Source organism: Lepidochelys olivacea, assembly GCF_965140295.1.
Source record: "Lepidochelys olivacea isolate rLepOli2 genome assembly, chromosome: 16".
In the NCBI taxonomy this organism is placed as follows: Eukaryota; Metazoa; Chordata; order Testudines; family Cheloniidae; genus Lepidochelys; species Lepidochelys olivacea.
In genome coordinates, this window is record NC_140426.1 from 11,319,478 (window position 1) to 11,343,282 (window position 23,805).

General features: G+C 44.5%; 1 long non-coding RNA gene across 1 annotated transcript; it reads right to left on the reverse strand.

Annotated features, from left to right (window-relative positions):
- Positions 1–231: 231 nt before the first annotated feature.
- Positions 232–17,561, reverse strand: LOC311531910. The gene is made up of 4 exons (XR_014714306.1): positions 17,480–17,561; positions 5,515–5,576; positions 5,237–5,357; positions 232–277 (listed from the first exon to the last, which is right to left on the reverse strand). It is a non-coding gene; the product is annotated as an uncharacterized lncRNA (long non-coding RNA).
- Positions 17,562–23,805: the final 6,244 nt, after the last annotated feature.

Below are 23,805 nucleotides of genomic sequence, written 5' to 3' on the forward strand. Positions count from 1 at the left end.
TGCGGGGAAAGGCACCTCCAGAAAGATTTTCTGGCTCCCGTTGGTAACATTCAAAGTCTGTTTTGTGCATATGTCCTTGTAACGTGTTACCCCTCAATTTCTCTTTGAAAACTCATGGCGATCGGGGGAAGTCCCGGACGACTGGAAAAAAGCTAATGTAGTGCCCATCTTTAAAAAAGGGAAGAAGGAGGATCCTGGGAACTATAGGCCAGTCAGCCTCACCTCAGTCCCTGGAAAAATCATGGAGCAGGTCCTCAAGGAATCAATTCTGAAGCACCTAGAGGAGAGGAAAGTGATCAGGAACAGTCAGCATGGATTCACCAAGGGCAAGTCATGCCTGACTAATCTAATTGCCTTCTATGATGAGATAACTGGCTCTGTGGATGAGGGGAAAGCGGTGGATGTGTTGTTCCTTGACTATAGCAAAGCTTTTGACACGGTCTCCCACAGTATTCTTGCCAGCAAGTTAAAGAAGTATGGGCTGGATGAATGGACTATACGATGGATAGAAAGTTGGCTAGATTGTCGGGCTCAATGTGTAGTGATCAATGGCTCCATGTCTAGTTGGCAGCCGGTATCAAGTGGAGTGCCCCAAGGGTCGGTCCTGGGGCCGGTTTTGTTCAATATCTTCATTAATGATCTGGAGGATGGTGTGGATTGCACCCTCAGCAAGTTTGCAGATGAGACTAAACTGGGAGAGAGGTAGATACGCTGGAGTGTAGGGATAGGATACAGAGGGCCCTAGACAAATTTAGAGGATTGGGCCAAAAGAAGTCTAATGAGGTTCAACAAGGACAAGTGCAGAGTCCTGCACTTAGGACGGAAGAATCCCATGCACTGCTACAGACTAGGGACCGAATGCAGAAAAGGACCTAAGTGTTACAGTGGACAAGAGCTGGATATGAGTCAACAGTGTGCCCTTGTTGCATTTTGGGATGTATACATAGGGGCATTGCCAGCAGATCGAGGGACGTGATCATTCCCCTCTATTCGACATTGGGGCGGGGGTGGGGCCTCAGAGGAAGGGGTGGAGTGGGGGCGGGGCCCAGGGCTGAGCGGGGGCCTTGAGGGTCCGTGGCAAAATTTTAAATCAAAATAGGGGTCCTCAGGTTACTAAAGTTGGAGGACCTCTGGGCTCATGTAAAGATATCCCATAGGCCAATGCAAAGGAAGGGACATGATACAGGAAGTGTAGAGCTTGTGATTTCTGCAGAAATGTAGACCTTTTTCCAGTGTAAAGTGAGAGAATCTGATATAATGTAAAAAATAAAGACAGAGAGAGTTGGGGAGTTAACAGAATTAATATACTTGTGAGTCACTTGTAAATTGCAAAGGTTTTTGCTTTGTACCGTACAGTTCATTGCCACTGAAGGGAAAGGGGCCTTCATTAGTTGGCAGATATTGGCTAAAGAAACTGTTTGCATTGGAGCACTGTGAATATCAGGTCATATTCCCCCTTGGTGTGATGCCATTGGGGTTACACCATTGATGGGTCTGACCCTTTGGGATGGATCTATTAGGAAAATGAAAAGTGAAATGTATAAAAGTTGCATGTGGCCGAAAATGCAACAGCAACATGTCCTAAGGTCTGAGCCATGTTATATTCTGCAGAGACCCAGAAATCTATAAAAAAGCATTTAGAAGAACTGCAAAAATAGAGTCAACTGAACTCAGCAAATGAGCTGCAGTAATTGTATGCCTTCCAAAATACGATGGCAGTGAAGCGCTTCTGGGAACCATAAAGTCACCATAAATTCCCAGCTGAATATGGATCACTATCCAATTCCAAAGCCACAAGCTTTATTGTGTTGCTCCCAGAAGAGGTGAAGTTCCCCAAACTAGATCTGTCTCAAGCATGCCAGCAGGTGGTGTTAGTGTCAGAGTTTGAAATACTGCAGCTCACAGCCTCCAAGTATTTTGGTGACTAACTCCCACTGACTTCAAAGGTAGTTAGGTGCCTATATACCTTTTGAGGATCTGGGCCTTCATCACTAACAACTAGATTTGAGCCTGAACTGGAACCCCAGCTCCAAACAACCTTGACCTCTAAGGGTGTTTCAAATCCAGAACTGAACACAAGTCGGAGTTATGCAGCATGAGCCTGTCTCGGCTTTGAACATACATGAAAGACCATTCGGGGAGTGAAAGGTTAAACCCACAACACAGTACATGTTGGAGAGGAAGGATGATCTTGTGGTTAAGGCACTACCTCTGGGACAGGAAAAAGGGGGATTCTGTATTTGGCTCTGTCACTGACTTCCTGTGTGACCTTGGGCAAGTCACATGATTGCTCTGTGCCTCAGTTTCCCTTTTGTAGCTTGGAGATATTCATCAGCATTCCATATATTCTGTGGCACAAACCCTAAACTCTACTGCAAGATTACTTCAGTCTCTCTCCAGAAAATGTCCTTCATTCCCATCTTCCCCACAAACACGTCGCTTTAGCTCGTAGATGAAGGTGCGCGTTGACCTACACTTCAGCAATGTCATTACCTATGGAGGAGTTTTCCTCCGGGCTCTCCAGCTGACTCAGCTCCCTCACACTCCCCAGGTCTGGGTTCCCACAATATTGTCCAATTGGTGTTGGTCAGGGTCTCTTTTCCCCATGTGCATCTGGGAAGGAGGGAGTTTGTAGACAGCTTCAGCTGTTCATCTCCTAAACTCCCTGTGCTTCTGGCTCCCTCTGCTGCCTGGCTCATGGAACCGTGCATGGTGCACAGTTAATTCCTCTATGGTGCGGGGACATCAGGAGAGAAAGAGGCAGCTGCCCATGTAGGTCTCAGCAGGGCAGGGAGACAAAAAACCAAATATGGATCCACCTGGCTGCAGCAAAATGGAGAGCTCAGCCGCTGCAGAACCACACGTGACCTGAGGCCTGGGTGAGATGAATGGGACAGCTCATGGCTGTTGTTTTAAGCTGTCTGCAGGCTCAGGCGGATGGGACTGCATCAATTTACTACATTTTCAAGGGTGTCTTTGCAACCACAGGTGCTAGCAAATTTTTTCTTTCTTTTTTTTTTTTTTCAATGAAAGCTGAGAGTCTGGAAGCACAATTCGAACTCAGTGGCAAATTCCACAGGGCCTGGAAGATAATATTTCATTTCTCCTACCTTTCGTGTGGTGTAAGACCCAGATCCTCAAAGATATTTAGGTTCCTAACTATCTTTGAGGATCTGGGCCGAAGCTGTTTGGGGCAGGGACTGTCTCTTACTAGATGGTTGTACAGCACCAAGCGCAATGGGGTCCTAATCTCAGTTGAGGCCAGTAGGTCTTACTGTAATATAAACAATAGGCATGGTATAATATTCCAAGTGCAACAGAGTTAAATGGTGGTGTTTGTTATTTGGCAGATCTAGTGACAGAGATGGGGAGGAACACTGAAGAAACTCTGGGAATCCTGGAGGAAAAATGCCAAAAATATGGATTTAGGCTTAATAAGGAAACTTATGCTTTCTTCCACAATCAGAGCATAGGACGGATGTAGGAGAGGATAGTCCCATTTTAACTGAGAAGACCACTTAGAAAGTGGATGTACCCCAAACTGTTTCAAAGTTGAGATCATTTTTGGCAACATGACACTATTATGGCAGAATCTTTCTGACTTTATTCAGTGTCTGCATCGTTACGAGAGGATGTGAAATGAGTGTGGACAGAAGAAGGAACTGAGGCTTTCGAGGAAGCAAAAGGAAAATGGAATGGGTCCAGTCTGTATTGTTTGTGCATTGTATTCTTCCCCTGTGTGCCCCCCAAGGTACCTCATGGGACTTGCCTGCTAGCCGGGATGACAGTTACTATATTGCACATGTAGAAAGAAGGAAAAAGAAAACCTACAAGGCCTGGTTCTCCACTGCCTCAAATTGTCACCTAGCCCTGCTCAAAGCAAGTGTAAAAATGCTACATCAGAGTTTTTTCACTTCATGCTGGTGATAGTGCATTGCACTCCATTCACACAGGTGTAAATGACACAAGAGGCCAGATCCTGGAGTCCAGCCTTTCTTCCACCCTTCACAGCTCGTGAGGGATGTGTGCAAAGGTGGCTTCTTGCCACAGAACCAAGTAGGTCCAGAGCAGAAGGCTGATCTATGTTGTGACATCTCCCTAAACTGCCATGTGGCAGCGAAGCAGCACTAGGACATAGATGCCCTGGCCGTTCCCTTTTCCCCCAGCCAGAAACCCTGCACCTGGGGAATGACAGAATGGCCTGGGAGCCCCTACTACTCTAGCCCTGTGCCATCTGCAGATTCTGCCATGCCCAAGAAAATCTCTTCTGGCCCTTGAAAGTACTTAACACCATTGGTGCATTGCTCAGCAGTCTTGGTGGAGCTGTGGTTCCAGCCCCAGGTGCAAGGCAATGGATATACACTCTCCAGCGGCTATTATTAGTGTAGTTAAATTTACAAGTACTTGTTCACAGGAAAAATTTCCGTTGACCAAAGGTCACAAACATCCAATAACAGTCACTGGCCTGATTCTGCTCTCTACCAATCGTACCCTGACTTCCTTGGTGTTACCCCTCAACCCTGATTCCCAGGTCAGTTAGGGTCACTTTGCACAAGTACCTCCAGTGCAGAGTGGCCTTAACCTTGGTGAATGCAGCTCCCACTGTATCCCCCTCTTGGAAGGGGGACCCTTAGATGGTGGAGAGCTACTGTAGCTTCCTTCCCCTGTTCCCCAGTGACGGAGGCATGGTCAGGATACGCTCCCTCTGACCCACCATTGATTCCTGGTTGCTAGAAAAAACCTGGGCAAGGACTGTTAGAAGCTGGGAAAGATCAGAGCACTAATAATCTATGCCAGGGAGCAATCCAGTGACAGGCCTCAGGACCCACGGGTGCTTCAGAGGTGGCATAAAGCCACCTTTGTCTCCACCCCTCCTAATCTTGATCTGAGCATGGACAGACCAGAGCATCTGTTGGTAACACAAATCAGTGTCAGTGAGAACAGAATCAAGCTTGGGGTCTAAAGGCTGGGAGTCCAACCATAGCAGCAGCAGGGATGAAGACAGGCCTTAACCTTAGCTGTATGCCAGCAAGAGTGTCACAGTATCATTCACTGTGGAATCGGACATATTTGCGAATGTCCTGGACAACACCCTTTACAAAACACTCGCGCCCAAAGTGGAGTTGTCACAGTACCTGTGGGTAGGAATATCTCTGCCCATGGATCCAGAACAGCTCTCCCAACAGTGGGGAAAGCTGAAAACAATTATTACTGTAAATTCAAAGGGGAAACATACTTGGTGATCCTTTACGTTATAGCTGGCTCAGGAGGATGTCTGCTTAGCTGTTCTACTGCCAAGATGTTGGATTGGATTTAGATAGTACACATTGCAAAGGAACCACAGCACATACTGAGATCTTAAAAAAAAAAAAAAAAAAAAGTTGATTTGTGTTTCAAAGGGGTAGTTAGAGGAATCCTGATCAATATGCTTGTCCAGGACTCTGCTTTCTTATTTCGAGGTCTGGGCTGAATAGAAGATTACTGGGTTGTACATGCATATGGAGGAACCGGTACCTGCAGTCGCTCAACCTCCTGGATACATTCTTTTCCATTCTTGAAATCAAGTTGTGAAAGAGCTGGAAAACACGGAGGAACAGATTGTCACCAAATATTGGGATCTTGAATCAGATTTTCTAGAGCTCTTTTGAAAATGCAATCCCAGGAACTGGTAGGACCTGAACACTTTTGAAAATGTGGCCATTATTTAGATGGAGATGAGCAGAGCCGATTGAACACAAAATGTTTCCTGCCAAAATATGGGATTTGATTGAAATCAAAATTTTTGGAAGGGGGAAAAAATGATCATTTTTTACAAAATGCTCTGATTTTTTTAAATAGGACAATTATAAATAAAACATTTGTTTTGATCAGAAATGTCTTGTTTGGCTTTGTTTTTTCATATAGGCATTTCCTGATCAACATTTTGGGGAACTTTTCTAAATTTTCAGTATTTGTGTTTCATCCCATTATGGGGCAAAACCCAATGTTGAAATATCAGGATTTCCCACGGGACAGAAATTCTATTTTCTGAACCACTCTAGTGCTGAGTTCTTTTGAAAATCTGGCTCTGATTGTAGTTTGTTGAGCACTTGGAAAGTTGGTCTGGCTCTTAAGTCAGTTTTCAACAGGAGAAGGGCTAAATAAGAAGTTGGATAGACATGGGGCTTCTGAGTACATGGTGAGCGTGCCATATTTTTCTGACAATGAATAATTCTATTCATGCCTTGAATGGTGCTATTGCATTTTTGAAGCTTAGACTCAACACAGTATATCAGCAGTCACAGCTAGCTCCTCCTGAATTGCAGGCTATGACACACATTGGTCGTCAGTGATCGAAGGGGCTTACTTTTGAAGTGTGTTCACATGCATCACTGATTCAGGGTTCAGTTTCTGGCATGCTTCAGCACATTCACAATGTCTCCAGCTCTGGTAACGACATCTTGCTGTAAGGAAAATCTTGGCAGGCACATGATGTACCTTTAAAGCTCTTTCTGCAAATTAAGCTGGATGTGACATCACCTTGACTAATCCAGTGAGTCACTACAGCTTTTGGGTATGACTGCACTGCAGTTGGAGGTGTGATTGCTGCTCGGGTAGGCAAACTTTTGCTAGCTTTATCCTAGCTAGCATGGCTGAATGTAGCAGTGAAGCCATGATGGCCTGGAGCCTGACACAGGCTAGCAATGTAAGTCATGTAGTTGGGCTTCCAGGCGGACTTGTACAGCCTCTGCTGAAACCTGTGTTCCTTCATCTTCACTGCCATTTTTAGCTGTGCTAGCTAGGTTAAAGCTAGCGCAGGTTGACTGCAGTGTAGACGTACCTTTTATGTTACCCCTTTGGGAAGGCGAGGGCTTATTCATTTGCCCTTTTCCCTTTCCCTCTTTCTCTACCCCCAATGTAAAGTATCTGCACTCTGCCAGTTCAGTGCAAGACATTTGATCCAGTGCATTATAAATTGCCTAGATTACATGAATTTATCATCTTTGAGCTTTTCTGCAGGCAGCATGCTCCTAAATTTTCTAAGGCCAAAACGAGGAATATATGAAAGGTTATCTATGCAGAAGATTTCCCATTGGGTGGCAGACCTTCCTTTAGTGTAAATGTCTCTCTGTCCTGGGACCCATGATTCTTCAGTTTCTGAGGAACATAATTTTCTGCAGTAAAATTGATCTGACACCCGACTTGTGTGGAAGGTAGGTGAATTTGGCTCTAAAATAGAGCTGTTCCTTGAACTGAAGGACATTTGAGAAGCACGGGGCGGGGAGATGAGAAATAGGGAAAGCGTATGAATAGGAGGCCAAGTAACAAGTCTGAGCTGAGTGGTATCAAGGGTGTGAACATAAATTGAAGAAAAAAGAAGAGAGAGCAGTGAAAGAACCCAAGAAGAACTTTCTGAGAAAGAAAAATGTAATGAAACAGCCACATAAAAGGCAGGCGTGGGGCTATTGGGAGACTTTACATGGGAGCTGGGTGCCTAACCACTTTGTGTGCCTTTGATAATCTTCCCTCTTGATTTTCTGCCACTTGACCAGAGGCAGGAGGCCTGAGATGCAGCCTGTCCTGTCTTTTAGTTAAATAGGAAAATTCTACGCTAGCTACAGAGATCACAGTAGGAAAATTGCGGGGGATGAACCACGTGAAGGGTAGTTGAACTGGATCCATGGGCACCTAAAATAACAACAAATGCACAGAATACATATTTTGAGGTTTGACTAAAAGGAGCACAACTCCCTCGCAGGGGTTTTAGACAGTAAGCTCTGTGGGGCTGGGGCAGTGAATTTGTGGTTTTGGACAGTGTCTAGCACAACAAGGTCCTGATCTTGAAGGAGGCCTCTGGATGGTACCACAATAGAAATGATGATGATGATGCTTCTAAAGGAAAAGAGAAGAGAGGATTAGAGGAGTGTTGGGAATTTCACAGCCCTGGCCACAGAGAGTTTCAGAAAGAGAATAATCAGTATGATTCAGAAAAGGAGCTACCTGACCCTATTGCACCAGCTCAAGAGAGTGGGGATGTCTGATCCCACTAGGATATGATCAGTGAGCTGACAGGAGGAGATAGCCTCTTGGTTCAGATTCCTGGTGCCAGAAGGGGAAGAGGAGGCTTCCAAAGAGAATTCAGAAATAAGAAGGGAGGGGTGGCAGAAAGCCAGGCTGTCTTTCCATCCATGAGGGAAACACAAAAACTGGGCAGCCAAGGGTATTTGTGGGAAAGAGGATGATGTGGAATCAGGGGCCTCAAGGATTCAGATCCTATTAAAAAATATATTTGGATGTGCCACCAACCCCAGAGTATTTGGGAGCCAGTCCATCACTTGTCCGGCTTGAGGTGCATTGGCAGAGCTGACCGGAAGATGCTTGCACAACACTTGCTGGTCCTAGCCAGCATTGTAAATCCCTCGCTGTCACGAGCACCAAAGAAAACTGCATTCACTGACGCTGCCTCTCAGACACTTGGCTGGGAAAAGAACTCTCAAGCCTTGAACTCCCCCTCCACCCACATTTGCAGTCCCAGAGTCACCAAAGAAAGGCAAAATATCCTGCCAAATGTTTGCTCAGTTAATTTTTAAAGCCTATTTTTAACCCTTACCCTTGTTTTGAGTCTTGATTTCCCCTCCCTGCATCCCCTTCATAGAATCATAGAATATCAGGGTTGGAAGGGACCTCAGGAGTTCATCTAGTCCAACCCCTGGCTCAAAGCAGGACCAATCCCCAACTAAATCATCCCAGCCAGGGCTTTGTCAAGCCTGACCTTAAAAATATCTAAGGAAGAAGATTCCACCACCTCCCTAGGTAACGCATTCCAGTGTTTCACCACCCTTCTAGTGAAAAAGTTTTTCCTCATATCCAACCTAAACCTCCCCTACTGCAACTTGAGACCATTACTCCTTGTTCTGTCATCAGCTACCACTGAGAACAGTCTAGATCCATCCTCTTTGGAACCCCCTTTCAGGTAGTTGAAAGCAGTTATCAAATCCCCCCTCATTCTTCTCTGCCACAGACTAAACGATCCCAGTTCCCTCAGCCTCTCCTCATAAGCCTCTCATAAGCCTCTCTCTAGCCTCTCCTAATCATTTTTCTTGCCCTCCGCTGGACTCTTTCCAATTTTTCACATCCTTCTTGTAGTGTGGGGCCCAAAACTGGACACAGTACTCCAGATGAGGCCTCACCAGTGTTGAATAGGGGAACGATCACGTCCCTCCATCTTCTGGCAATGCCCCTACGTATACATCCCAAAATGCCATTGGCCTTCTTGGCAACAAGGGCACACTGTTGACTCATATCAAGCTTCTCGTCCACTGTAACACTTAGGTCCTTTTCTGCAGAACTGCTGCCGAGCCATTGGGTCCCTTGTCTATAGCAGTGCATGGGATTCTTCTGTCCTAAGTGCAGGACTCTGCACTTGTCCTTGTTGAACCTCATCAGATTTCTTTTGGCCCAATCCTCTAATTTGTCTAGGGCCCTCTGTATTCTATCCCTACCCTCCAGCGTATCTACCTCTCCTCCCAGTTTAGTCTCATCTGCAAACTTGCTGAGAGTGCAATCCACACCATCCTCCAGATCATTTATGAAGATATTGAACAAAATCGGCCCCAGAACCGACCCTTGGGGCACTCCACTTGATACCGGCTGCGAACTAGACATGGAGCCATTGATCATTACACGTTGAGCCCGACAATCTAGCCAGCTTTCTATCCATCGTATAGTCCATTCATCCAGCCCATACTTCTTTAACTTGCTGGCAAGAATACTGTGGGAGACCGTGTCAAAAGCTTTGCTAAAGTCAAGGAACAACACGTCCACCACTTTCCCCTCATCCACAGAGCCAGTTATCTCATCATAGAAGGCAATTAGATTAGTCAGGCATGACTTGCCCTTGGTGAATCCATGCTGACTGTTCCTGATCACTTTCCTCTCCTCTAGGTGCTTCAGAATTGATTCCTTGAGGACCTGCTCCATGATTTTTCCAGGGACTGAGGTGAGGCTGACTGGCCTGTAGTTCCCAGGATCCTCCTCCTTCCCTTTTTTAAAGATGGGCACTACATTAGCCTTTTTCCAGTCGTCCAGGACTTCCGCCATGAGTTTTCAAAGATAATGGCCAATGGCTCTGCAATCACATTTGCCAAGTCCTTTAGCACTCTCGGATGCAGCGCATCTGGCCCCATGGACTTGTGCTCATCCAGCTTTTCTAAATAGTCCCGAACCACTTCTTTCTCCACAGGGGGCTGGTCACCTCCTCCCCATACTGTGTTGCCCAGTGCTGTAGTCTGGGAGCTGACCTTGTTCGTGACCCTTAGCAGAGTCTTCATTCTGGGGATGGTCCATCGGTGCCTGCTGTTCAGAAGACCTCATTCAGGGGTTGCCAAGGAGGAGAGACTTAGTGAGTGCTCTCACCAATAGCTCCTCCCCATTTATTTCTGTGCATTGAGGATTTTTTGGAGACTTTTGCTGGTCATAGTACGGGGTTTGGATTTCAGCCTCTCTCCAGGAGAGAGCGGTGGGCAAAAGCTCCTGTTCTATAGTAAACAAACTGGTGTGTCCTTCCCCCACCCAGTCATACAAATCTCTGGGAATCATGAGAGGGCCCCATCCTGCCAGCCTCACTCATGGGACTGTTGCTGGTGACTTCATGGGCACGTTGCCATGTGTGAGCCTCAGCAGAATCTCATTTCTGAGTATGGCGCTCGATTCTGTAAACTCACAGCCTTTGCAGCGATTGGATTTTCCAGTTGCCCCACCCTCAGAACCAACCTATAGGATCTCTCCTTGGGATCTATCACATTGGGTCTATCCCTACCTCTGATGGAAGGCATGTGAGCAAGGAGGGCTGGACTCAGCTTCTTGCCTCAGTGCTACTCTAGAGTCAGCCCAAGTCAGGTGTTCTCACCCCACCACTGTCACCCCCCAGGGCTGAGAACTCTGCTTCGGAAGCGCTCCCAGCCCCTGCTGGCTCCAGGCAGCAAAGGATCATGTTCCGTCCCAAAGACATTTCCCCCACAGAGACTGGGGTGGTTGAAGTGCATAACTTTGATGTATAGTCAGCGGTTCTTGTAGGAAGTTTATAACACATTCATTTATCAAGACTTTCATTGTGTGCACTGCTGGAGAGGAATGAAAGCAACAGATTTATTCCTTTAGGAGGCCAGCTAATCCTATTTCAGCAGTTGGTGGGGGAGGCGGGGGGCTTTCGCCTTTAAGTTCAGCACAGCTCGCTATGCGGTGCATTCGGATGAGCTCCACCTAAGCACATCACATTCATTCCCTCAACAGGTCTGTTCTTCAAGCTTCTGAAGTGAACCCCAAAATTTGCTGTGTTCACTGGTGTGAATGTCTTTGTGTCCTGTCAGAGATTCCTGTCCTGTGCTTTAATTGCACAGAAAGGTGTAAGCCATGCTCTCTAGCCTCGCTGCATTCCACAACGTTAAATAATCCACTAAATGATTGCAGACCCCATGAGGGAGGGCACTGCTCTCTCTCTCTCTCTCTCTTTACACACATATCCTGCGATTTGCCTCAGAAGCTCCTACGTGCCCGGTGAACTTTGATGTATGGCTAGCCTGATCCAGCGAGGCGCTGAACGCCTTCTGTGAGCTGCTGAGAGCCCGCATTGCCTATTGAAGTCAAAGGGAACTCAGGTTGCTCAGCACTGCAGTCAGCATCTTGCAGGATCTATGCCCTGCATGTAGGGCCTCAAGTTAAAACAGTGATTGTGTCCAAACTTTATGCCACTGTGGGATGCGCTGGAAACCTGACAGGAGCCCAAAGGTTGTTCCTAGTTTGCATATACATCATTTTAAATGCCCGAGACACACATTCATACTCGCTGTATGCATCTCCACCTTTCTTATAAGAAGGGAGAAAATTGCTTGTTGTTGGAGTTCACCAGCAAATAAAAACCTGCAGTGTCTTCACCCTGTAGTTACAGGGGAGAGGGGCATCTTGGAATGGACACATTTTATGACTCTCTTGTTTATATCTTGTCCTTACATTTCCCTTTGGGTAGCTGTGGATTAAAAAGAATAATCGGGGAGAGAAAATGCTCTGAAACCGTTCTAAGCTACTCAGTTCTGTATTGTACACCTGGGGATTATCAAGGGAGCCTAAGGGAGTTAGGCACCCAAATCCACTTGAATTTCAATGAAAGTTCTGCTCTTTTCAGAATCCCATCCACACTCTTTTTGAGTGTTATGTTGCAGTTTGTGTCAGGATGTCATTGTAAAGTTGTTACAAAAATTATCTTTTGCCATGTCCTGTATTACACTGGTGCCTCGTGGCATTAACCGGTATTGGAGGCCTTATTGTGCTAGTCACTGTAAAGACACACAGCATGAGACCATCCCTGACATAAAGAATTTACTATTCAAGGGAGCAAGACAGCAAAAGGCTGGGGAGAGAAATCCAGGCCCAGAGAAGTGACGTGATTTGCCCCAGGTCACACAGCAGGTAAGTGGAAAAGCTGGGATTAAAATCCAGCTCTGCTGATCCCCAGCCTAGTGCACTATCTGCTACACCAGACTAGCTGTGTAACCTAGTGGGTAAACCAGTCAAGTGGGAGTCAGGAGACCTGGGTTCTATTCTTAGCTTGGCTGAAAACCTTGGGGAAGTCAGTTCACCTTCCTGTGCCTCAATGACATCATCTGTTAAAAACAGATAATGATGCTGACCTTCTTTGGAAAGTGCTTTAAGATCTACTGAGGAAAAGAGCTAGGAATTATTATTCTCTCTCAAAGCAAGGCTTATGCTTGCTCTTACTGTGCAGAGCTGCCACTTCTTTGATTCCACCCCTTCAAACTACTTAAATAACTTTGACATTGTTTAATAGGGCAATCTGGACTTTTCCCATATGTCCTTCAATTGTTTACTGTCTTTGATGTATGATCCCCTCACCGGTATATGCAATGATTATGGAATGTTTCTTTTCATCAGTTTATCCTGTGCTCATCACTATAGTATCTGAGCATAGTCTCTCTCTTGGAATATTTGCTTCAGGGTTGTTTTCTGTCTCTTGAGTTGAAGAGTTTCTTTTTAAGGATGACATTCCTAGGTACAAGAAGCCTGGGAAGGAAGAGAGAATTATAAGGCCATTTCTGAGCCTTGTTCTGCAATACGGGCGTCTCATCATTTTGCAGTGCGTAACACTGTTCAGTCTCCTCTTTTGCCTGGGCTGTATGTATTCATTGCATGTGATACTCTGCTTTACCCAGCGGTCTCTGAAGGTTCTAGGAAGAAGCTGAGTGTTTTGCATAATTGTCTTTACATTCCTCAGTTTCAGATATCTTCAAATGCTCTTAAACTTAACAGAGACAAAAACTGAGCTGCTATGGATTGGCTCCCCTGTTGCGGAGGTCTCAGGTTTTCCGGCATGGGATTTCTTTTTATCCTTCAAATAATGTTTGTGACCTCAGAATCATTGTGGCTTCTAAGCTTTCTTTGCATCCATATTATCATTGAATTAAGGTATCTTCCAAACACCTCAGGAATCTAGCCAGACAGAGATCTCTCCTTTCTAAGCTGGTTTCAGAAATCTCAGTCTGTCCCTAATATTAATCTCAATTCCTAACCTGACTACTGTAGTTACTTGCAGATTTTGCAGCTTGTCCTCTTCAGTGTCTGCAGTTGATACAGAATTCAGCAGGTCAACAACTACAGGATTTACTCAGGTCTGAATCTTGCATTGTATTAACTCCATCTCCCAGCTCTGTAGTCCCGTTATTATTGTTTAGTATTATGGTCCCACCCAGAGGCTCCAATCCTCATTGTGCAAAGATGTATGAAAATACAGTCCCTGCTGAGTTTCACTGGCTCCCACCAAAGCAATGGGAATTATTTTAGCTCTTTGTTGTTTAGAACCTATGCCTTGAAGGAACGATGAGTGTAATAATCATGGGATTTACCTTTCAAGAACATTATTGGTTCTTGCACTGGATGTTATATTAGTTTTAAGAATGCCTTGGGTGCTTGAATGTAAAAGCACTTTGGAAATATACATTTGATTGGTTGAAGGGATAAAATAGAACTATAAGCCAACTAAAGAAATGACTCTGTGAGTCAATCAATCAATTACTGTATCCATACAGGTTTCAGAGTAGCAGCCGTGTTAGTCTGTATTCGCAAAAAGAAAAGGAGGACTTGTGGCACCTTAGAGACTAACCAATTTATTAGAGCATAAGCTTTCGTGAGCTACAGCTCACTTCCTCAGATGCATATCGTGGAAACTGCAGCAGGCTTTATATATACACAGAGAATATGAAACAATACCTATTCCCACCCCACTGTCCTGCTGGTAATAGCTTATCTAAAGTGATTTCCAGCACAAATCCTTTAGATAAGCTATTACCAGCAGGACAGTGGGGTGGGAATAGGTATTGTTTCATATTCTCTGTGTATATATAAAGCCTGCTGCAGTTTCCACGATATGCATCTGAGGAAGTGAGCTGTAGCTCACGAAAGCTTATGCTCTAATAAATTGGTTAGTCTCTAAGGTGCCACAAGTCCTCCTTTTCTTTTTGTATCCATACAGTAACTTTCACAGCTGTGATTTCAAAGCCCTTTACAACAGTCAATATTCGAAGTCTTGAAAACAATTTGGCCTAGACAATACAGTTCCAAACACAGTCAAACACTTTTGGGAAAGAAAAGGGTTTTTTTTTAATTATTTTGGGGGATTTATGGGAAAAGTACCTCATAATGCTGATAATAAGAAGAGGCAGAGCAATTCACGGCTGAGGAGTATAACTGCAAAAACCTATTGGCCAAAAGTTTGTGTACAAGACTTCCAGTTCAGCATTAACTAATACCATGTCCTAGTTCTTGTTGGTCCAAAAGCCAATTTCCAAACCAATTCTGACTGAAAGTGGAGAGAGACCCTATAGATATTTCAGGATTGGTCAAAAAGGTTTGTGACAATTGATGCCAAAGGTCTTTCCTCCTGCCACATTCTGGACCAAGTTCAATTCCTTGTAATAAAAATTTCCGGCCAAGTGGCACACTGAGCGTGAGGCAATCTGGATGTGAGAAAACCATGCAAACCAGCTTCCAAATCAGTAAGTGTTAAGCAGGATTTAATCCTCCATATATTTTTATTATGATATAAAAAGCTATTATATTGGTATTTTAATATGTTTATTAAAAGGGAGGTAGAAATCCAAGGTAACTTCCAAATTTCCCACTGACACAGGAATGAATTAGCTAACACACTTCTGAAGTGAACTAATGCAACTGGGATTTTGTTTATATGGATTTTTCCTGCCAAAAGACCAATACTCAGATTTAACTTTTAACTAGTCCACACTAGAATTAGGCAAAACTTTTCCATGAACCTTTGTTCAAATAAAAAGTTCAATTTGCTTCAAATCACTATGCAGGCTGGAATCATAAACTGCTTGCTTTCCGAGCCCCTTCACTCCCAATGAAATCAATGCCACTTATTTAGGTGCCGAAGAAGGGACTGGGGTGAACATGTTTGTAAAAGGAAAGATTTTCAAAAGAGCTCAACACATTAGGTCCTGAACACTTCTGAAAATCCAGTCCATATTTAGATGTCCAAAGAGTAGCTGAGCTCTTTCAGAAATCTGCTGTCACATCTGTTCCTGTACTTGAGCAAACAGTAAACTTTCAGGGGACACTATGGATTCAAAAAAGAACTAGATAAGTTCATGGAGGATAGGTCCATCCATGGCTATTAGCCAGGATGGGCAGGGATGGCGTTCCTAGCCTCTGTGTGCCAGAAGCTGGAAATGGGCAACATGGGATGGATCACTTGATGATTCCCTGTTCTGTTCGTTCCCTCTGGGGCACCTGGCATTGGCCACTGTCAGAAGACAGGACACTGGGCTAGATGGCCGTTCTTATGTTCTTATCTGATTCTGCTCTGAATTGCTGTTTTTTATCCTGGTGTAATTCCACTGACTGTAAACCCCAGGGCTGCTGTAGAATCTTCTTGGGAGCCGTGACAGGGAAGATGCAGTTGCAGGGGCCTACCATTTGGGAGAGGGGGTTCAATGCCTTGCTCCATCACAGATTGCCTGGGTGAGTTTGGGCAAGTTAGTTAGGCCAAGATTTTAAGAAAGTGACTAGTGATATGGGGGGCCTTATTTGGGGATGTGGCTCATCTAGCCAGTGAAAATGCACTACTGAAAGCTTTTTAATCTCTGTCTCCTTACATAGTGGTATAATGCAATCTCTCCCTGGGCAGCAGAGACACTGAGGTCAGCCCCACCATACAGGCTAATTCACAGATATTTCAGAGGATAATTGACAAGAGAGCGCCATTTCTGTCCAACCTAATTCTACCACCTGGTACCTATAATAACGTAGCATCTACGACCAACTCTCTAATGCCCTGTAAAATAATCACAAGGAGAATAGGGTTATATAATAGCAATAAAATTGCAATAAGCTTCTCTAAATACAATAACAAAAATGAAATGAACCCAATATTAAAACACTATCTATGTTTAAGGAAAAAAAGCCATAAAAGGAGATCCTTTCGCACTCTAGTGTAGCATCAGGTTTAACAGATGAATTAAATAAGGAGTTAAGAACAGAGACTTTAACTAACTCTATAACAATCACACTTGCTCTAATGTAGCACAAGTCCAGATCTACTTTCTGTACTATAAATCCTCCCTAAATCCCAGTTTTGACATTGCCTGCTTCTGAATTCTGACATTACCGCAGAGACATTCATCCTGTGGAGTAAAACTTAAGACCAGATCCTCAGCTAGGACCTTATCCTTGAGAGCGGGTAAAAGTTTCAAAAGCACCTGACTGATTAGGAGCCAAAGTCCCATAGAAAATCAATAGAACTTGGGGTCCTGAGGCTAAAAACACTCCTTTTTCCTAGTGTAATCATGGCTTAACTGACTCATGCACTTTTGAAAATGGGACTTAGGCTTTTAAGAGCCTTAGACACTTTGGAAATTTGTATCCAGTGTTTCTCTAGCTGTCTATGAAGTGACCGTGATGCTTTCTTGGGTCACACAGGACTGTGGGTGACCTTGTTACCTCCTCTGTCTTAGCAAACAAGAGACTTGCTGTAGCTTAACTAGGTGTCCGCTCCTTGTCAGCCTGGGTCTGTTAGCCATCCAAACAATCTCATCCAAAGCTCTGTCAGTCTTTACTTTGCCTTGCAGTTAACATTTGATGCACCATAGACCCCCAAACCCACTGATAGGGATTTCCACTGCAGTGTCCAGCCCCTGGCACTGGACAGTAACGAGAAATTACCAAGTCTGCTTTCCCTAATGAGGCAGCATACACACCAGCTCTGCTGAGAAGTCACACTTTAATATTACAGCACTGAGAAGAATTCACAGTAACATCAAGATAAGTTTATTAACAAAGACCGGAGATTTAAGTGATACTAAGGAAAGATAATAGAAACAGAAAATGCTTATATATAAAACAAAAGGATAACATGCGTGCTAGTGACTAAAGCTTAACAAGCTACAATCCTTTGACTAAAACTGTTTCTCACCCACAGAGTCCTTTTGGAGTTTTCAGTTAAACCACGATCCAGATTTTTCATGAATCATTCCCCTCTACCAGGAATGTTCCTCAGTGAAATGGATAACAAAATGTCTTTTTGCTTCCCCTTATATTTCCCCCAAACTCATTGATTTGACCCCAGAGACACAATAATTCCCGGTAGCCTTGGCCTCTCATGCTGATTTCATATCACTCTGTCAACCTGGGTTTTCATGTTGACTTACATGCCAGTGGGGCTTCCTTTGTGTTGATTTCACAATCCTTAATTTACATTAGTGGCAGGGAAATAATTACCTTCCCTCTTGTCTGGGAGCAAACCTATTTCTCCCTTTGTTTGGTTACAGATTTTAGAGTAAGTATCAGTAAGTATCCGTAATTCTCACACAGTGCTAGTACACGTTTCACATTGATATTAATGACCAGTGTGTTACCTGCTTTCATCTGATACCTTACAAGACACCCGTTATAGATAAATACTATGACAGTAATGTGTTAGGAGCAATGAGTTTGTCAGGCCTGATAGTAGTTGCTGACACAGAGTACTAAACCATCAACAGGCCTCTGTGTCACAGTGATATCAGAAGAGTTGTAGTTGCTAGAAATGGAAAAGACACCCATAGACTACTGGATTCATTTCCCTTTGCAAAGTCAGCATATAGCTCCCATCACTTCTCAATAGAGCAGGGATTGGCAATGTTTGGCCTGCGGCCCGCCAGAGCAAGCCACTGGCAGGCTGGGCTGGTTTTTGTTTACCTGCAGCATCCGCAGGTTCGGCTGATCACAGCTCCCACTGGCCGTGGTTCGCCATTCCAGGCCAATGTGGGAAGCGGCATGGGCCAAGGGATGTGCTGGCTGTCCTTTCCACTGCCCCCATTGGCCTGGGATGGCGAACAGTGGGCAGTGGGAGCTGCGATCAGCTGAACCTGCTGAGGCTGCAGTTAAACAAACCGGCCCGGCCTGCCAGAGGCTTTCCCTGGCAGGCTGCATGCCAAAGGTTGCCAATCCCTGCAATAGAAAATGGTATCAAACTCATACTACACTTGGGGTAAAATTTTCAAAAGCTCCTAAGTGACTCAGAGTCTAAATGCTTGTCTACATGGTGAGTTACTGTTTGGCAAGTCAAGGTGTGACTCTACAGTACAACAGTTTGCCGTGCAGTAACATCACACACAGATTCTGCTATATTGCACTGAAAGTCCCGGAGTGCAGCTTAAGCAGTGTCCACGCAGGACATTACTGTGTGAAAAGCTGATTTGGACCCAAATCCGGATTCAGACTTGGGCTTCCTGCTCAGTAACTTGCCATGTTCACAAGCCCTAAGTCCAATTTTCAAAAGTGACTTATGTACTTAGGAGTACATTCCAATTGAAAATTGGAATTAGACTCCTAAGTCACTTAGGCATTTTTGAAAATATTACCCTTCTTCTCATGAAGAAAATGTGAGAGGCAGCATTGTCTAGTGGATAGAGCACTGGGTTGGCATGTAGGATAACGGGTTTATTTCCAGCTCAGCTACTGACCTGCTCTTCAACTTTGGGCAAATCACTTCACTTATCTGTGCCTCTGTTTATCATCTTGTCCTTTGTCTTGTTTATTTGCTTATATTTATTATTTGTTTATTTATCTGCACTATAAGGTGGGTAGAAAGCTGGCTAGATTGTCGGGCTCAACGGGTAGTGATCAATGGCTCCATGTCTAGTTGGCAGCCGGTATCAAGTGGAGTGCCCCAAGGGTCGGTCCTGGGGCCGGTTTTGTTCAATATCTTCATAAATGATCTGGAGGATGGTATGGATTGCACTCTCAGCAAATTTGCGGATGATACTAAACTGGGAGGAGTGGTAGATACGCTGGAGGGGAGGGATAGGATACAGAAGGACCTAGACAAATTGGAGGATTGGGCCAAAAGAAATCTGATGAGGTTCAATAAGGATAAGTGCAGGGTCCTGCACTTAGGATGGAAGAATCCAATGCACCGCTACAGACTAGGGACTGAATGGCTAGGCAGCAGTTCTGCGGAAAAGGACCTAGGGGTGACAGTGGACGAAAAGCTGGATATGAGTCAGCAGTGTGCCCTTGTTGCCAAGAAGGCCAATGGCATTTTGGGATGTATAAGTAGGGGCATAGTGAGCAGATCAAGGGACGTGATCGTTCCCCTCTATTGGACATTGGTGAGGCCTCATCTGGAGTACTGTGTCCAGTTTTGGGCCCCACACTACAAGAAGGATGTGGATAAATTGGAGAGAGTCCAGCGAAGGGCAACAAAAATGATTAGGGGTCTAGAACACATGACTTATGAGGAGAGGCTGAGGGAGCTGGGATTGTTTAGCCTGCAGAAGAGAAGAATGAGGGGGGATTTTGATAGCTGCTTTCAACTACCTGAAAGGGGGTTCCAAAGAGGATGGCTCTAGACTGTTCTCAATGGTAGCAGATGACAGAACCAGGAGTAATGGTCTCAAGTTGCAGTGGGGGAGGTTTAGATTGGATATTAGGAAAAACTTTTTCACTAAGAGGGTGGTGAAACACTGGAATGCGTTACCTAGGGAGGTGGTAGAATCTCCTTCCTTAGAGGTTTTTAAGGTCAGGCTTGACAAAGCCCTGGCTGGGATGATTTAACTGGGAATTGGTCCTGCTTCGAGCAGGGGGTTGGACTAGATGACCTTCAGGGGTCCCTTCCAACCCTGATATTCTATGATTCTATTATTTGAATTGCAGATTCTTCAGGACAGGGTCTGTCTGTTACTAGGTGTGCATATAGGGTGACCAGACAGCAAGTGTGAAAATCGGGACGGGGGCGGGGAGTAATAGGAGCCTATAAAAAAAAAGACCCAAAAATCGGGACTGTCCCTATAAAATCGGGACATCTGGTCACCCTATGTGGGTACAGCACCTGGCACAAAGGGGCCCTGATCTTAGATTACCATACTATAAATCATGAACAGTAATAACTGTAGTTACAGGAGAGATTTTTAATGTACTATCAGGATGATGGGCTTTACGTTTTTGTTTCTTTTAGCATGTTAATAGGCAACCACCCCACTAGAACAAACATTACTGGTGAATTGCACATTGATAGGTGAGATCCTCAGCGGGCATAAATTGGAGTAGTCTCTTTAGGGGCAGTAGTACCATGTCAATTTACACCAGCTGAAGATCTCATGGAATGTTTTTATAAAAGAACCATGAGGAGAAGCCTCCTGAGACACAACAAAGACAAGCACATGCCCCCATCTTCAGTCAATGAGTCTTTTGCAGAAAACTTTATAATATTAAGCTCTTCTGAACCTCATTGATTTTCAGCCCATGGTCCTACAGTCTTTTCCCTCTTTGTGAAATCATTGCTGCAAAAGGGATTTTGCAGTATTAGAATGAACTCCAGTCATCACTGGGAATTCTTTGTAAACAATGGCGTTCAAGGTCTATACCATCTCTTGATCCCTGTGTTTCTATAATAATGAGAAGTGTCTTTTCCATGGATAGCCACTGATTGGGAAATTTAGAGCGATCAAGCTGCAGAGCACATAACTTCGGCTCCATTGACTTATGTGTTGTCTTATGACATCCCACCTTACTTAGGTTCAGGAAAAAGAATGTTTAAATGGTTTAAATCTACACTAGCAAGTAATCTAGCAATGATGGCCCACAGTCAGCATTAGACATGCCTGTCTTCATTCTCCTCTGTATGAGTGATTTTTTTAAACTATTCTATTTTTACAAAGAGACTTTATCCACAGCTGACGTACAGAACTCTCAGATGGCCTGTTTCAAATCTAGTCAAGGTCATTGAAAAGAGAGATTTTTAAAATGGTTAGGGCTCTTAAAAGTCCTTTTGGATTTCCCAGAAGTGAAATGCAGCATTTATGCAGTAAGCCTTTTAGATCAAGGACTGGAGAGTCTTTCAACATCGTAAAACCTGTGCAGACTTTAAACTGTAATTCCCAGCTCATTTGCCGAAAGAAGAGAAAAGGAGGAAAATGAAATGAACTGAAAGCTTTTGCCTTGAGGTCTGGTGGCATAGGCCTTCTGAAGTCTGGAATCAGAATTGTTTCAATCTATGTAAATATTGGGAAATTAAATTCCATATGTCCAATGCCAGATGCTTCCAGCTGCTGAAGTGGTATGTAGAACAGAAAGTAGACAGTTTTGCCTTGTCAGGCAAAAAAACAAAACAAAAAACAAAAATGTCATTCCTCAGGAGGGGTGTGGATTGTCATTTGGAGGTCAGGAGGTTGATGTGTGCAAGTGACTGGATGCCAGTGTTCTGACCAGCCAAATCACTGGACAGTTGTAAGTTCCATGCAAGGCTTAAAGCTGGAAGATCCCAACAAGGATGTCCCCAACAAGGATGTCACCATATTTGGAGCATGAAATTGACTGTAATATATGTTGCTTATTCCAAAGTGTATGGAATTTGTATGCATGTGGAAAAACAGACAGGTTTGGATCATGGACAGTTTTAATTGGTCAGTGTCCAGTTGGTCCAATGTCAGTGTACCTCAGAAAACCAACACTAAATGGGCAGAGATCCATCACTTTGCCAGTCAGCCACTGTCAGGAGAGGGTGCTGGCATGCCACCTGCCAATCATTACTGGTACCTCTCTGTTTTACCCTCTCAGTAGGTTATACAGCCACTGTTTCCTTCGTTTCGCTCAGCATATTGCCAGGGCTCCAATCTCTCGGACGGTGCATCATTGGGTTATTTGACAGGTTTGCACAGTTCTGTAACAGGTTTGTTATTTATATCACACCTCTCATGCTGGAGGGGAAAAAGAAGCAAAGACCTAGTGGCACGACCATATTTTCAATTGACCTGTTTTTTTAAAAAAAAGCACATACGCCCCTAATGAAACGAGAGATTTGGGAACCCTTGTGGTGACTCCAGCTGCCTAAAAATGTCAGCATCCCCCTCCCCCACCCACCACCATTCACCACACACACTGTGTTGCTTCTGGCTGTCGGCAACTCCATAGCCCCCGGCTGGCCTAAATTCAGCGGAACTTCTGCCAGTCCCCATAATCCGGCCCACGCTGACCATTCTGGGTGACTGTTGCTGTGTCTGTCCCCGTTTTTTCCCTCCACGACAAGTGAAATGGTCTCTCTAAAAGAGCGGCCTTGTGGCTTCTTTGACATCACTCCAGACGTTCAGTAAACAAGAGGGAACACGGAGGCCTTTCGTTGAGGTGTGGGAAGCGGGGTGGGGGACAGAGGGCGAGGAGAGATGAGGAGTTACTCAGCATTTACTGTCTGAGAAGGTGAGAGTCACTGTGGAAAAATCCGGCCGCTTTATTGTTCTAACCTTTATTTAAATATAGAATCTATAACCCATTTTTCCAAGGAATTTAAAACAGTGGTTTTCGCTCTGGACCACGCTATCCAATTTCTGAAGTACAACATCGTTATGGATTATTTTATGGAGCTGACAGTGGGGCAGTCTGGGGAAAAAAAAGTCTAAATAGCCAACAGCAGTTTGTGAAATAAACCTCTCTCTTTCTGTATGTGTGTCTCAAGTGAAAGATTGCCTATTCCAAGCCTGCCAAGGCTTATACTTTCTATTACATTACTCCGTAGCCCTCCCTCCATAGATTCCCTGACACAGGGGGCTCAAACCGAAGATTTGCCAACAATAACTACTGTTTCTCCATGGAAAGCCTATAGGAACAGTTCATAACAGGAGCGCTTGTCCACCTATATGGCCTGAAAGGATTATTTGTAAACTGTGCCGGCTGAGAAATATTATTAGATGCAAGGTTTTCTTACTGCAGGCCTGGAAAAAGAGGTTGTGGGGAAAATATCAAATGAAGCAAGGTGTTTCTTCAGTTTACAGTGGTCACACAGCCCTTTTAACATCTTCCTGCCCGCCCCGCCCCCTGCCAGCGCATGCAGCGTGTCAGTTTGTGCTCTCTCGCCTGCGGTTTTATCTTTTGGTTTCTCGTTATATGTCAGAGGAATCCCTTACCATATACATTCCTGCCCCCCTTTCATTCCCTCTCTCTCTAAAACAAAAGTCTTGCAAGAAGTATTAGAACTTTTAACGTGGTTCTAATACTTCGCTTAAGACTTTCATTTTAGGGAGAGAGAGAGAAAGAGGCCCTACATAAACACCCCTCCCTTCTCCCTGATCTCAAACTTGTCAGGGCGGTTGGTGTTTGAAATCCAAAGAAAGATATTTATTCCTTCTTATTATTAATATAGCTATTCTAGTAGCACCTAGCGAGTCTGATGGAGATCAGGGTCCCATCATGCTAGGTGCTGTACAAACAGAAAGTAAGGGATAGTAGCCGACCTGAAGATATTAAAATCTAAATAGACAAGGAAGA